Source organism: Triticum dicoccoides, chromosome 4A, assembly GCF_002162155.2.
Source record: "Triticum dicoccoides isolate Atlit2015 ecotype Zavitan chromosome 4A, WEW_v2.0, whole genome shotgun sequence".
Classification (NCBI taxonomy): Eukaryota; Viridiplantae; Streptophyta; class Magnoliopsida; order Poales; family Poaceae; genus Triticum; species Triticum dicoccoides.
In genome coordinates this window covers 222423812-222437184 of record NC_041386.1, presented here as the reverse complement: position 1 = coordinate 222437184, position 13373 = coordinate 222423812, and positions in this window count along the sequence as shown.

The window sequence follows — 13373 nt, the reverse complement described above, 5'->3', positions numbered from 1 at the left end:
TGAAATTCTAAGTCTCTGAAATCAGCAATATTATGAGAGCTACTTTGCATGCTTGTGCTAGTCACCACATTGATCACAAAAATACATGGCATACACCCCTGTAAAGATGGAATGGCATATCCCAAAACACATGTAGAGCTCATGCCCATATGCAGCACACAATAAATGTAGCAAAAATGACAAATGCTCATACTCTACTGAGAAATAGCACCTAACATTTTATAGCACTCTTGCATCAACAATTTGGGCATCAAGATGGACTCAAATAAGCGTGGCACAATGGAACAAAATGAAAAGCACATCATGATGAAATATTGATATATCATATGCATGAATCGGAGCAAAGAGCATGGAGTTATGGCCTCATGAATAGGGCACCAGAATGATGAATCTCAGGGACTTGGCCGTTTTATAAAAAAACAGAGTAAGCGCAATATAACTACTCTACGCACGGGCGAGGGGTAGCGGTCATCTCACCATGGGCCGAGGCCCAGCACGTGGAGAGGAGAAGGCCTGGGCCAGAGGGAGCGGGCCAGCTTGAAAGTGCGTTATATCGACTAGAGGGGGGGGGAGTGAATAGGCGATTTTTATGAAAGTCTTCAAAACGTGACAGTTTCGAAGACAAATGATAGAAATAAACCTATTACCATGCAACGGAAGGTAGACTACACTAGGCAAACCATAGTCAAGTATTCAATGAAGTGAAAGCACAATGACTAATAGCAGCAATGTAGTGAGGATCAGGTAGGAAGATATTATGAAGCCAACCAGAACATGTAGTCACTCAGTGAAGACAAAAGATAGTGCAATCATACAATGACTTCGCAAGGACCAACAGTAAGTAAAGGGAAGGTAGGATGAAACTAGTGACTCGTGTAAGACAATGATTTGTTGGACCAGTTCCAGTTGCTGTGACAACTGTACGTCTGGTTAGGGCGGCTAGGTATTTAAATCTGAGGACACACAGTCCCGGACACCCAGTCCTGAACACGCAGCTCAGGACACCCAGTCCTCACCGTATTCTCGTTGAGCTAAGTCACACAGACCTCGCCCAATCACTCTGGTAAGTCTTAAAGATAGACTCCCAAACCTTCACAGACTTCGTTCACCGGCGATCCACAATGTCTCTTGGATGCTCAGAACGCGACGCCTAACCGGCTGGAGGATTCATAGTCCTCAAGTGTAATAAGTCTTCAGATCACACAGACAAGAAGACTTAAGTGATGCCTAACACTCTTAGGCTCTGGGTGGTTAGGGCTTTATCCTTGCAAGGAATTCTCTCTCAAAGGCTTCGAGGTGGGTTGCTCTCAAACGACAAAAGCCGTACTCTAACTCTGAGCAGCCAACCGTTTATGGTTGTAGGGGGTGGGCTATTTATAGCCACTAGGCAACCCGACCTGATTTGTCCGAAATGACCTTGGGTCACTAAGGAACTAACATGTGTTCCAACGGTCATATTTCAAACTCACACGGCAGCTTTACTTGGGCTACAAGCAAAGCTGACTTGTTCGACTCTGGACAAGTTTCGCTCTCATAGTCTTCACTCGAAGACATAGGTTTTGGTTAAGCATCACTTCAGTCATTCTGACTGGTTCTCTTGGACCCCACTTAACAGTAAGGTGGTTCCTATGACTCAATAAAGAAGAAACAAAACTACAAAAGATCTAAGTGTTCGAGCTCCATAGGCTTCATGCGATGTCTTCTCTTGTCATAGTCTTCAATGAGAATATCTTCATATACCACCTTTGACATCAATGTCTTCATACATTTTTAGGGGTCATCTCTGGTAGGAAAACTGAATCAATGAGGGACTTCTACCTGTGTTATCCTGCAATTCTCACAAACACATCAGTCCCTCAACTAGGTTTGTCGTCAATACTCCAAAACCAACTAGGGGTGGCACTAGATGCACTTACAATCTCCCCCTTTTTGGTGATTGATGACAAACTAGTTGAAGTTTTCAACGGGGAATATAATATGTGAAATTGTAAAGGATAAGGAATTGTCTTCATAAGTTGCAAGGGCTCCCCCTGAAGATGTGCATATAAGTAATTTGCTTTTGGAATGCAAATGCACATGGCAGGTTGTGCTTGTGGAGATCCTCTTCAACTTATGATGACAATCCACTATGCATGTGAAGGTATGTGAAGATAATGACATGCATAATGGAAAATGGACGTCTGCAAAATGATCTAAGTGCGGAATTTATCGTCGCACATGCGGAATTTATCATCGCATCACAAAGTAGCAAATAAGTAGTAGACGACCATCGAGTTTAAGTGTTACAACTCAAAGAACCAAATGTATCAAAACGAGAGTTGTAAACACGAAGCAAAATATAAAGCACCCGCCCATATGGACCCGCTTGAAGACTATTAAACTCATATGCTTCTCCCCCTTTTGTCAGTAAGGACCAAAAAGGTTTGAAGACATAGAGCATCTACTCGTTTCCATGAAGAGTAGCTGAAGCAGCAGGGTCGTCGGTGGTGTTCGGCGGTGCAGAAGAACTTGGAGCAGTGTCGAAGCATGCTGAAGGAGGTGGCGGTGAAGTGGCATCGTCTTCATCCTCGATCACTCTGGCATTCACAGTTGCAGCAGAGGAAGAGAACTCAGAGTCCTCAAGAGATGGAGTTCGTCGTAGCACGGCCCTTCGAGGAGGTGTGGAGTCAAACTTGAAGCATTCAGAGAAGCCATCCTCTTGAAGATCATCTTTAGAGCACATCAGCGTCAACCCTTTCCATGTGCGTCGAGAGGTTTCATGGGCAACAAAAGCATTCTTGGTGGCAAGATTGCGAATGCGGTTGACATCCACCAAGAGGCTTTGCATTTGGCGCTTCAGCCAGTCATGATGCCTATCCTGTTTCTGATGAAGAGCCACCAGAAGCTCTCGGTCATTGAGAACACGAGTGCCCTTCTTGGGTCGTTGGGCAATTGTGCCGTCGGTGGCTTCAGTAAGGGCAGGATGTGGTGCACGTGTAGTTCCAGCCAAAGGATACACACGAGTGACTGCTTCAACTCCTTCAATGTTCTGAGAAAAACTTTGATGCTCTGCATTCTGAAGACTTAGAGGTTCCTTGGCAGGCTCAGGATAAATGGCTTCAATAGACATATCCACATCAGGCAGAAAGATCCGATGATTGCGAGCAGATGGCTGATATGAGATAGCGGAGTGGAGTTTAATCAGCCGCATTATCCATGGAGCGTAGAACTTCAAGCCGAAAAGATCAGAGCCTAATGCAGCAAGTTGGCGGATGAAGAAGTCCTGTGCACTGAAGCATTTGCCATGAAGAATATAGAAGACCAAGGTCTTCATTGCACCTTCCAGCTTGGCATGTGGAGAGTGTCCTTTGATGGGCCAGAGAGTTCGCCTTATGATGTGATAAATAGTCCTTGGCAGATACTCAAGGTCTTCAACAAAGAACTCTTTGGGATATGCAGCATCTTGGGGCAATGGCTTCATCATACTGAGCATCTGACTCATGTTGGGTTCAGGCTTCTGAAAGATGCTCTCCACAACTTCACTGTGAATCTGACAACCAGTTTCGTAGAGATCGCCAGGAGTGGGTAGACCAGTGAGCTCAATGATGTCAAAGGCTTTGGCTTCGTGATGAACGTTTCCTGTCATCCACTCCAGGACCCAAGTCTTCGGATCTCTGTTGTACCCGCAGATGTGAAGTGTGGCATAGAATTGGAGCAGCAACTCTTCATTCCAATGCTCTTGGTCAGTGACGAACGGTAGCAATCCAACCTCTTTGAAGCAATCTAGAGCTTCTTCCAGACAGGGCAGACCAGCTATTGCTTCAATGTCAAGACGCTTGTGCGGGAAGATGCGACCTTGATTCTATAGAATGTAGGAGTAATAGCTTCGCTGCGGATAGCTCCAGAACCGATCAGATGATATTCTTTCCCTTGAGTAGGGGTTCCTGAAGCTATTGAAGAAAGTGTTGTCTGCTTTGAAGCCATTGACATTGAAGGATCCAGGTGCTGATGCAGGACCTGGAAACCTGGGCAATCTTGGGATTGGCTTCTGTACCTAAGGCCTGTGCTCAACATGATAGTCGAACTGAGGACCAGCAGCAGGCGCAAGAACAGAAGCAGTGGGATCAGTGGCTTCGCTGACTGCTGGTGCTTTGGTTGGTGAAGGCTCCACATTAGCTTCAGCCATGACAACGTCAGTGGCTTCATTGGTGTTGGTGGTGGCAGCCTCAAGATTCCCGACCTCCACTTGACGAGCTGGAGGGTCGGTCACAGTCACGTTCTCCTCGAGAACAACTTCTTGGTGGGACGGGGGAGTAGCAGCTTTTGGGGTTTCTTCTTCATCGGCTAATGCAGCCGGAATGTCTTCAGCAGCTTTATCTTTAGACTCAGAGACTGGAGGCCTTGGTCCTTTGCGAAGCCTGCGTAACGCTGGCGATGCCTATGGAGTTGGAGTTGGCTGGGCCTCAAAGTCTTCTTCCTCTTGTGCTTGTGGGCGATCAGCCCATGATGCATCCTGAGCAATTGGCGTCAGAGGACGACCAATGCTGATGAGTTTGCTGTGCGTTAGCATAGGCGATGATACCTGTTGGTGCTCGAGCTGAGGAAGAACTGCATCATCTTCAACATGGTCATGGTGACCAATGTCTTCAGCAGCAATGGGATCAGCTGCTGGAAAGTCTTCAGCTTCATGAGCCTCTGTGAAGGCAGGCTCATGGACAGTCAGTTGACGTTCTTGAGGTTCAGCGTCAGGGCGAACCATGGAGATGGGTTCAACAATCAAGGGCTCTGTGGGAGCAGCCCGTTCCTTCTTGGTTTTCCGCTTCTTCTTGGAGGGAGCAGTAGCAGAGGCTTCAGGATGTTTCCTCTTTCTGGCTTCAGCCTCAGCAGTCCTCGTCTTCTTCAGCTCTGAAGCGGTTGACCGGGCCTTTGGCTTCGAGCCAGTCATGCTAGTTGGGAAGACAATGGGATCTGCTTCCTGCCTTGGTGCGTCGGGTTCGGCCATAGCGGGCTTCTTCTTCTTCTTTGCAGCCATCCTGGGGTCGATGCCAGGACGCCCAAGGGCCTTGCGCTTCTCAGCCTGATTGTAGGCTTGCACACACTTGTCAACCAGGCTCTTCATGCGCTCACGAGAACCTTGAGCTTCTTCATGCTTCTTGAGAAAAGCTTCTTTAAGCTCGTGCAGCATGAGCTTGACGTTCTTGACCTCTTAGACGCTGAGCTTGGCCATATGCTTCTTGAACTGAGCTTTTTCATAGTCTATCTTTTTCTTTAGTTCGATGATGCGCTGAGCTAGAGCTAGCTCTGAAGCAATGGCGCCATGGAAGGCGACACTGAGACCAATGGGAAGTTGCAGGTCTTCGAAGCTGAGGTTGGGCATTTCAAACCACTCATCAATGAAGTCGTGGATGATTGCCATGTCAAAGAGAGGCAAATTGTTGAAGATTTCTGCTTCTTCTTTGATCTTGATTAGCTGCTCAAGAGTGTCATCTGCAAGATCTTCATCACTGGATAGATCAATGGCATCGTTGCGCAGAATAGCAACAGCTGTCAGTTCTTGGCCGGTGTGTGGCAGAGGTATCTTGACCTTCTAGGGCTTGGAGGTGCGTGACAAATCTTCAGACCGCACACTGTCTTCAGGAGGTGCAGTGGCCAATGGCTTCGCCCGTGAGATTTTTGGTGCAGAGGCAGGCTTGGAAGCTTTTGGCTGCTTTAGTTTCTTTGGCTTCGGCACTGCAGGCGCTTCATCTGATTCGGCGTCATCTGCAGGCTCATTCACGGCTGTCCCTTGAACCAAGATATGGGTGATGAGACCTTCAAGGTTGTAGAAAGGACCGATGACATTGGGTTATGCATCGCGTGTGCCGTCAGCCCGGGGAGCAGAAGGACCAGGGTTGAAGTCTAGTCCCAATGACTTCTTGTTTTCCTTGGCCGATGCCTTTGCGTGCTGGAAGTTGCGCTTGAAGAGATTATCGTCACGACACCATAGCAATGATGATGGGTCGACATCTTCAGGCTGAGGTCCACGGACCATACACGAGTAGAAACCTTGAGCAATAGCTTCAGCTTTGTTCTTGGGTGGAAGGCCTCGGAAGAGAATATCACCCCAAGGACTTTTGATAGCACTCTTCTCAGCATATTCCTTGGTCACGAATATGTATTTGTACCACTGTTCTGCCCAATATCTTCGAATCCACTGGATTTGGGTCTTGTGCTGATTATAATCCTCTTCAGGATCTGTCTTGTAAAGCTCTGAGAGGTCATCAGGCAAATCTTTTGAAGTTCCCCCACGATGCTATCTGCCTCCCTTCCTGGCAGATTTCTCTGAAGCCATGAACTTTAAACTAAAAGGCTTCAATACGTTCAAAGGCTTCAAGGGCTTTCACTTGCTGGACAAACAGGAACTGGCTTCGGGAGAATTTATATGATGCTGTAAGAATTCTGCAAATGAATGCAAACTATGAGAACCAAGGGATTCTCCCACGGACATGTACCTGTGACAGCATTAAGGTGCGAGGGAAGGGGAAGAGGTCATATGCATTCTTAGAAGATTTTGAAGATAAATCAGTTTAGAAGACATTGACCACATCATGCGAAGACATTCACTCATAGATAAGGAGTTGGTTCCAGATTTGTACGAATCCATGGATCAGTACAAGTGAGGAATCTAACTACTTTGTGAGGCATAAGTGAATATACTAGGCATATTATGAGATGCAGTGTGAAAAAGATCCAACTTGTGTGAATAGAAACTGCTTGTGGTAGAAAGTGACGAAGCTATAGGATCAAAGGGGCCGTAAAAAGGAAGTTTTATTTACCACACAAAGAACTGCTAGACGGAGTGGAAGAGGAGGCCGAGCAGTTCGATCGTCCGTGCCCTAACTTGGCAACGGAGGACACCTACGGCGACGGCGGAGAAGACGATGTCCGCGGTCGACGTGAAGACGGCGCCGGAGAGGTTGCGGCAGCGAAGCGCTTCGTCGCGGTGTCGTCGAGGGCTAGCGGTGGCGCTAGGGTTCGTGCAAGAGTGGAAGAAGAGATAATGACTGCGGTGAGACGTGTATTTATAGGTACAGGGGCGGCTCAGTGTTATTACACAGGTGCCCCTAGCGGTTCACATCTGAGGAACACGTGGCCATCATGCAGCATATCGGGGGTTGTTCCACGTCCCACGCACGCCTGGATTGTCGGGTGGTCGTTCCCACTTCTCCGGGTTTCAGGTGAAGGAATGAGCATTGAAAACAGACTTAATGTTTGTCTCTGTATCTTCTGCTGACAAGGACACAGAGAAGACATTCGACAGTTTCAATAGAATGCATATGATTTGGAGAGATAGAGTTTGAGATAGAAAGCGTAGAGAGGTTAGGGTCCGATCACATTCACTTAGTTCAAAAGATTCAACAAGAATACATAGCTATAAGTGAATGCTGTAGAGGACAGAACACTAGTATATATATATATATATATATATTCAACATAGTGAAGATAATCATGAAGACATGTTCAAATTGAAGCCAAACCAAATGTGAGGACATAGAAAATGTAACGACAAGAGTGAAACACTTCAAATAGAACATTTGGTGGTGGCGTTACCCACCGTATAGGAAGTATTAGACCCAGACACGACGCACAATTATCATGGCGCTCCGAAGTCAAATTCCATATTGATATGTTCACACTTAGAATGTATGTCTTCATTGATTGAGGATATACTTTACTTCATGTGTTTGCACATCTAAGACATCAATATGCATAAGTGTTAGGATGTGTGTCTGATCACAGGACATTTGAGGATTCCAAGATATTTAGCTCACACCGTAACTTGCAAAATCTCTTCTCATCCAAGGGCTTGGTGAAGATATCTGCCAATTGTTCTTCAGTGTTGACGTGTATGATATCAATGTCTTCCTTCACAACATGATCTCTGAGAAAGTGATGACAAATTTCAATGTGCTTTGTCTTTGAGTGCTGAACTGGGTTGTTGGCAATCTTGATGGCGCTTTCGTTGTCGCAGTAGAGTGGCACTTGCTTCAGATGAATGCCATAGTCCATGAGTGTTTGCTTCATCCATAGAAGCTGAGCGCAGCAAGATCCAGCAGCAATGTATTTAGATTCAGCAGTGGAGAGAGATACACAGTTCTGCTTCTTTGAAGACCAACATACAAGCGATCGTCCCAGAAAATGACATGTGCCTGATGTAGACTTGCGATCCACCTTGTCACCAGCATAATCAGCATCCGAGAATCCAACCAGATCAAACTCTGAGCCCTTTGGATACCATAATCCTAGAGTTGGGGTGTGAGCCAAATATCGAAGAATTCGCTTCACAGCTAAGTGATGCGACTCCTTTGGTGCCGCTTGGAATCGAGCACACATGCAAACACTAAGCATAATATCTGGCCTAGATGCACATAGATAAAGCAAAGAACCAATCATGGAGCGGTATACCTTTTGATCGAACTCTTTACCATTGTCGTCGGGACCTTGATGATGTTTGGCTGGCATTGGCGTCGTGAAGCCTTTGCAGTCTTGCATATGGAACTTATTCAGGCAATCTTTGAGATACTTCTCTTGAGATATGAAGATGCCGTTGTGTTGCTGTCGTATTTGAAGACCGAGGAAGAACTTCAGCTCTCCCATCATGGACATCTGATATTGCTCTTGCATCATATATCCAAACTCTTCACTGTACTTCTGATTGGTGCAGCCGAAGATAATGTCATCCACATATATTTGGCACATAAATAGTTCACCATCATATGTCTTCGTGAAGAGAGTGGGGTCGAGGGAACCAGGTATGAAGCCTTTGCTCTTCAGGAAGTATTTGAGTGTGTCATACCAAGCCCGAGGGGCTTGTTTGAGGCCATACAGTGCCTTGTTGAGCTTGTATACCATGTCAGGATGTTTTGGATCTTCAAAGCCAGGCGGTTGTGCAACATACACTTCTTCTTCAATCTTGCCATTGAGAAAAGCGCTCTTCACATCCATTTGATATAGAAGTATGTTATGATGATTTGCATAGGCCAGCAGTATGCGTATGGCTTCAAGTCGAGCCACATGAGCAAATGTTTCATCGAAGTTAATGCCTTCCACTTGAGTATATCCTTGAGAAACGAGATGAGATTTGTTTCTGACAACTTGACCATGCTCATCTTGCTTGTTGCGGTATATCCATTTGGTGCCTATTATATTGTGCTTCCGAGGATCAGGACGCTTAACCAGTTCCCATACATTATTCAGCTCGAACTGTTGAAGCTCTTCTTGCATAGCTTGAATCCATTCAGGTTCCATGAAGGCTTCTTCAGCTTTCTTGGGTTCTGTTATTGAGACGAATGCGAAGTGCCCACAGAAATTTGCTAGTTGAGTTGCCCTTGAATGAGTGAGCGGACCGGGTGCATTGATGCTATCAATTATTCTCTCAATCTGCACTTCATTGGCAACACGAGGATGTACAGGGCAAAGATTTTGCTCTTGCTGATCATTGTCATTGTTAGAAGAATTGTCTTCAGGCTGAGCATTGTCTTCAGGTTGATCAGGTGTAGATATGATAAGTTCCTCTTCAGGTTGAGCTTCATAGGGTATGATTTCTCCAGTTCCCATTAGTTTGATTGATTCACTGGATGGAACTTCATCTAGCACATTTGGCAGGTGCTCTCTTTGTGAACCGTTAGTCTCATCGAACCGCACATCCACTGTTTCAACCACTTTATAATGAAAGAGATTGAAGACTCTGTAGGAGTGCGAATCCTTTCCATATCCAAGCATAAAACCCTCATGTGCTTTTGGTGCAAATTTTGAAGAGTGATGTGGATCCTTGATCCAGCACCTGGCACCAAACACTCTGAAGTAACTGACATTTGGCCTCTTGCCAGTAAGGAGCTCATAAGATGTATTGTTCAGAAGCTTGTGAAGATAAACATGATTGATTGTATGGCATGCAGTATCAATAGCTTCAGGCCAGAATTTTCTTGGAGTCTTGTATTCATCTAGCGTCGTTCGGGCCATCTTAATGAGTGTTCTGCTTGCGTTCGACGACGCCATTTTGCTGTGGCATGTACGGAGCTGAGAATTCATGTGTGATGCCCAAAGTATCAAGATATGTATCAAGCCCAGTGTTCTTGAATTCAGTGCCATTGTCACTTCTGATGTGCTTTATCTTGGCGCCATAGTTGTTCATTGCTCGATTGGCGAAGCGTCTGAAGACATCCTGCACTTCAGTCTTGTAGAGGATTATGTGCACCCAAGTATATCTAGAATAATCATCAACAATGACAAAGCCATAGAGACAAGCAGTAGTAGTAAGAGTTGAGTAATGAGTGGGACCGAAAAGATCCATGTGGAGCAGTTTGAAGGGTCGAGTTGTTGTCATGATTGTCTTCGAGGGATGTTTGGCCCTCGTCATCTTTCCTGCTTCACAGGCACCGCATAAGTGATCTTTCTTGAACTTGACACCCTCAATGCCTATGACATGCTTCTTCTTTGCAAGGGTGTGGAGGTTCCTCATGCCAGCATGCCCTAGCCTCCGATGCCAGAGCCAGCATTCTGAAGCTTTTGCTAGAAGACATACGACAAGCTGTGGTCCTGCTGAGAAGTCTACCACGTACAAATCATCTTTCCGATACCCTTCAAACACTAGAGACTTGTCAGATTCCATTAGAACAAGGCAGCGATATTTTCCAAACATTACGATCATGTTCAAGTCGCATAGCATTGAGACAGACATTAAGTTGAAGCCAAGGGATTCAACAAGCATGACTTTATCCATGTGTTGATCCTTTGAGATTGCAACTCTACCTAAACCCAATACCTTACTTTTACCAGTGTCAGCAAATGTGATGTGACTCTTGTCGGATGGACGTAAGGTTGAGTCCATAAGAAGGCTTCTTTTGCCAGTCATGTGATTGGTACACCCATTATCAATAATCCATTCTGAAGACACTGGTGTCATACCCTACAGTGCAGTTAGGGGGATAGGCTTCATGAAGAGAATTGTGAAGCAAAAACATTTGACGAACCAGTGGGTTATGAAAGCTTAGATCCAGATTAGGACTGATAGGGAGAGTAGCAAGCGATTCAGGAATGAAGTACATAGTAAGACCATTCGGGCATTTGATCTTGCGCCCTACAAGATGTTTAAGGTCCCCAGCAATAGCGTCAGACAATTTTGGTTTTCTGCCGGAGACCCTTCCCTGCAAAAGAGAGTTAAGCTTTCTTAGCCACCCACATCTTCAAGGGTGGCTTAGAAGCAATAAGTCTAAGTGCATCATCTGAGAACTTTGGCTTTGGAGCCCTAGCAAACAGTCTTGCAGGTGGACAGTAGTACTCATAGGAATAAGCAGAATAGTTCTTGGTCTTATGAACATGGCGGTTTGATGAACCACGCTCATATTCATAGGTCTGAGTGTGGTTTCCCTGCAAAACATTTGCGTTAGTGCGACTCATGTGAGTCCTCTGTCTGTATGAAGCCTTTGGACCGTATGAAGCCTGTGGTCTGGGGTTTGTCTTCTTCACCTGTGGTGTCATGATGACATTCACAGGAAGATTCTTCAGACACTTTTTCGGTACCCAGATCTTTTTCATAGACGGCCCATTCCTGCAGTTAGTACCAATATACCTGGCAAACACTTCACCATTCTGATTCTTAAACAGTTTATAGTTTGCATCAAAGGATTCATCAATGACAATGGGGTTAGCACAAGTGAAGCCAGATAGATTGGATGGATCTGCTGAAGGTTCCTTTGAAGCGACCCATGTGGTTTTGGGGTACTGCTCAGGTTTCCAGTAAGAGCCATCAGCATTCATTTTCCTTACGAACCCAACACCCTCTTTCCTCGGGTTTCGGTTCAGGATCTGCCTTTTGAGGACATCACATAGTGTCTGATGCCCTTTAAGACTTTTGTACATCCCTGTTTCAAGCAATGTCTTCAACCTAGCATTCTCATCAGCAATAGCAGTGGTATCCTCAGCAGAGGGGTTAGTTCCCACATCAACAGTTGAAGATATTGCAACAGTAGCAGCAGTAGAACATTCAGCAACAGAAGTAGCATTATCACACTCAATGCATTTAAGACATGGTGGTTCAAATCCTTCCTGAGCGGAACTGATCTGTTAGGCGCGAAGTGACTCGTTTTCCTTTTGGAGATCTTCATGAGCCGCTCTCAATTTCTCAAGATCTTGCTTCCTTTGAAGATAATCATAGGAAAGCTTTTCATGAGTTGTTGAGAGCGTTTCATGACGACTTTCAAGTTCCTCATACTTAACGTGAAGATTTTTTATGTCTTCAATTAAGGACTCAGATCGAGTCATTTCAGCGCCTAACAGATCATCGCTTTTGTCTAACAGTTTTTGAATATGTTCCATAGCTTTCTGTTGTTCAGTTGCAATTTTAGCAAGTGTTTTGTAGTTGGGTCTTGAACCACAATCAGAGTCATCTTCACTAGATGTTTGATAGTGAGTAGTGTGTGTGTTTACCTTGGCACCACGTGCCATGAAGCAGTAGGTAGGAGCGGAGTAGTCCTTGTCATTTGCATCAGTGTCGGTGATGAAGTCATTGTCTTCAGTGTTGAAGATGGACTTGGCAACGTATGCTATAGCCAGACTTGCAACGCCAGAATCGGACTCCTCCTCAGACTCCACCTCCGCCTCCTGAAGCAGACTCCTCCTCTGAATCCATTTCCTTGACAACAAACGCACGTGCCTTGCCAGATGAGCTCTTCTTGTGTGATGAAGACTTGGAAGAAGACTTTGAGTATTTCTTCTTTTTCTTCTTCTTGTCGTCAGAGTCATATTCCTTGCTCTTCTTCTTCTTTTTGTTCTCATTGTCCCACTGCGGACACTCAGAGATGAAGTGGCCAGGTTTCTTGCACTTGTGACATGTTTTCTTCTTGTAGTCATGAGCAGAAGCTTCATCATTCCTTGAGCTTGATCATGAAGACTTTCTGAAACCTTTCTTCTTGGTGAATTTTTGGAACGTCTTCACAAGCATAGCAAGTTCCCTTCCAATGTCTTCAGGATCATCAGAACTGCTGTCAGATTCTTCTTCAGATGAGGAGACAACTTTTGCCTTCAAGGCACGAGTTCGCCCATAGTTTGGACCGTAGATATCTCTTTTCTCAAAAAGCTGAAACTCATGTGTGTTGAGCCTCTCAAGTATGTCAGACGGATCGAGTGTCTTGAAATCAGGACGTTCTTGAATCATCAGGGCTAGGGTGTCAAAAGAACTGTCATGTGATCTCAGTAGTGTCTTGACGACTTCATGCTTGGTGATCTCAATAGCGCCGAGGGCTTGAAGCTCATTTGTGATGTCAGTGAGTCGATCAAACGTGAGCTGGACATTCTCATTGTCATTTCGCTTGAAGCGGCTGAAGAGGTTGCGAAGGACACCGATTCTCTGATCT